We start from the raw sequence: 3517 nt of genomic DNA, 5'->3' as shown, positions 1-3517 counted from the left end.
CGGGCCCGGGCTGGGGATTCGAACCCGCCACCTTAGGTGTATGTGGCTGGCGCCTTAGCCGCTTGAGCCACAGGCGCCGAGCCAAGAGACCTATTTTATAAACAAAGAAACTAACTGAGGTTGAAAATTGAAGGGCAAAGAGAAGCAGAACTGGAAGGCCTGGTAGGCTGAAGGCCAATAGGTTGAAGGAGACTGAAGATGAAATTGCCAGAAACCCTCAAAGCCAGACCTTTCTCCCGGTGCGCTGCCCCCCTCCCCAGCCCCTTTCCTGCCCAAATACTCAGGGCTCAGAAGCTGTGTGGACTTTGCTGTGACTGGGGCCTAAGCCACCTCTGGCAGAGGCCAGAGGGGAGGAGAAAACAGAAGGCTCAGCTGTCCTGTGTTACCAAATGGTTTTGTTTTAAGTCTTAAGGGCTAGGGGCATTGTGACTGCTTCCCTTGGCCATGGGCTGGGTAATCCCACCCCTGGTTACTTAGAGAGAGTGAAAGCTTCAGGCTTTAGAATCAAACCTCATCTGCCTCAGGGACTGTCCGCTGTGTGTCCTTGGGTGTGTCACTTCACCTCTCTGAGCCTTAGTCAGGCCCAATCATCACAAAGAACAGGTGAAGGAATGTTGTGAAGGGCAAAAAATGCGTAGACCGAAAGGAGTGATGGATAAACAGCTGCATTCTTCCCTCATGGCCCTTCTATTAAGTTTTCCTATCACCCGCACAAAAGCTGTTAGGTGTAAGCTTGCATGAAAATCCTCTGGACTGCTGGCCAAAACAGCGGAGGTTCTGACTCAGGGACTGGGGCAGCCCAGGAACACAGCAATCAGCCGCAGAGCCACACCATGAGCAGAGGCCAGGGGGGTGGGTCTAAGAGCAGCCTGAAGACATGGCCTGGGCTCTGTCTCTTGGCCACACTGTACCTAACATGATGCTCCCTCGTGCTACTCCCCACCTGGCACTGGCCTCCTCCACTGCCTGCCTGAGGTACTGGAAATTCATTCCATTCAATCCCACCGTGTCACCTGGCTAGGTTCAGCCCCTATTTACCAAACAGAACGGAAATGGTGGGAGAAGGGTTTACACGAAGGAATGGGGGGAGGACCTGGCATCCTGCATCAGTGCCCCTCTGGAAGCCCAGCCCAGACCTCGGCTCCCAGCACTGGCGGCTCGGGCCAGGCGGAGGAGCCCCCTCCCCTGGTGCATCCAGCTCAGCCCCGCCCTGGCGCCGGCTCAGCCCCGCCCCGCCGCAAGCTCAGCCCCGCCCCTAGCCCGCCTGCGGTGACCAAGGCTCGAGCTGCCCCCGTGCGGCCAGCTCTTGCAGCTTTCGCTCCCAAATCCTGTCCACACTTTGAAGCTGAGCAAAGTTCCAGTGTGGGACACAGTCTCAGTGGGAATGGGGGCCATAAGGCTGGGGACGGCTCTGGCCTGGCACAGGGCCAGGCACCCAGGGTCCAGCTGGAGCCTTTCCGGTGGCAACAGGGTACAAGCGAAAGACCTTAACCATCGTGGCTCTCCCCCTCTCCTGGACTCCTCATCTGTAAAATGGGAACCACAATTCCACCCACACAGCCCTTGAGAATTCTGCCGATTACTTCGCCAGTAGGAGATAATAGTAATTTGTAATTTGATTACGGCTAAGTTCTATTTAACACTTGCCATGAGCCAGGCACCGTGCTTTGCAAACTTCTGAAGGAAGAACTATTAGTGTCCTTAGTTTACGAATGGAAACACCGAGGCTCAGAGTTGGTGATTTGCCGGAAGTTACATACTGGTGACGAGAAGAGCCAGGCTTGCAGCCCAGGCGTGTGGGAACCAGACCATTGTCCTGCATCCTGGAGTTCCGTTGGCTCTCGTCACCCACTCTGCATCTCTCTCCCGAGCTTCCTGTCCTTTCTCCGTTGTTGACTTGCTTGTCAGCTCCCGGTCACCGTCCAGCACCACTGTGCCACCCAGGTCTTTGCACGAGGAGGCACGCTCCTACCCAGGTAGTGAAGGGGGTGATGGTGACCCACAGAGAGCTTCTCTGGGCCTGCACACTGGTGCCACAGCTTAGTCTCAGTGTGGTACAGACTCTGGGTGAGGCAGAAATAGAATATTCCAGGTTTGGAATCAAGGGGGCTCTTGGAGCATCAGCGGGCAAGTAGCAAGGATGGCAGCTCTCAATTATTAAACACTCTCCGACTTCCAGGCCTCAGGCAATGTCCTGGTGAATCATCTGAAGTAACAATGAGCTGGGTTGTACTGGCCCCATCTGGGGGGTGAGAAAGCCAAGGCTGGAAGAGATAACGCCCTTGCTCAAAGCCACTCAGCTCTTCTATGAAGAATCTGGGTTGGACCCTCTGCCTGGCACACAAACCCCTCCACTGCCTTGCCTCATTAGACAAGCAGCCCACCCTGCCCACCTGGAGGATCCCTGTGTGGGGGTTTGGTGAGCAGTCCTTGGGCATGACTTTGGGGAGCAGGGCCACTGTTTTCAGTATGGCCTGGTGTCCATTGAGTGTTATCTGTACTCTCTCCAGCTCCTTAGCCCCCTCAGCCTCTGGGAAAGAGGTTCATTCTTTTAGGATACCCAGGGGGCAGTCAAGGGCTTTTGATTCAAAATGTTTGAGCTGTTGCTCTTTTAATCTCAATAAGATGCACAGACAAAGGGAGGCTTCTTTCTAGTGCAGCCCAGTGGCTTAGATCCCCCCCCCGGTCTGTGACTTTCCTCAGTCACAGCTTCCCCTGGACACTGGTCCCGGCATTGTGAAATGGGGATTAAAAATAGTATTGACCTGCAAGGGATGGTGGGAGGGTCAAATGAACTGAGACTCATCATGTGCTCATTCAGGATGACAGGTGGGGACACTCAGTTAAGGATGACTGGCACATGGACTAGTCAAGTCACTGACCATCGCTCATGCACACAAAGTTTCTGTTTGTCTCTGAGAAAGAGAAAATGGGGAAAAATTATCTCTGATTGGTGAATAAAGATAACTTAATAGGTAACCAGGATTTTTCAAAACAAAGGGTGTTGGGCAAAAATAGTAAATGGAATATTTGGTTCCACTGGGAACAAAAATGGGAAAATTCCAAAATGGGAATTGCTGTTCAGAAGTAGTTTTTTTAATGAGTGAGAGTCTCACAGGGCGGAGTGTCTAGGGTCAGGAGCAAGGAATGGGAATCTCACATTCTGAAATCTGTCCTTGAGTCTGCAAGAGGTCACAGGGAAAGAATGTGGTGTTGTGCTATTTTAAAAGGAGAGTTATGAAACTGTCTCCCCTGACTGGTTCCCAGAACTCCGTCTTTCTTTACTCCGAACTCCACATACAGAAGCAGGTGACTTGGAAATAGCCTTGTTCCTAATTCTCCATTTCCGTGTTCTGGAAACCGTCCTCTAGTCTGCCCTTGGGCATCCTGTGGCCGTGAGAAGCTCTAATCTGGGAGTCAGGAGGCCTGGGTAATAGTTTCAGCTTTGCAGCTGGCCAGCTGTCACCTAGGCAGGTCGAATCACCTCTCCAGATCTCTGGCTATTCATTGGCAAAGT

Source organism: Otolemur garnettii, unplaced genomic scaffold (assembly GCF_000181295.1).
Source record: "Otolemur garnettii isolate 467f Iridium unplaced genomic scaffold, OtoGar3 scaffold00003, whole genome shotgun sequence".
Classification (NCBI taxonomy): Eukaryota; Metazoa; Chordata; class Mammalia; order Primates; family Galagidae; genus Otolemur; species Otolemur garnettii.
Note: the sequence above shows the minus strand (reverse complement) of the source record.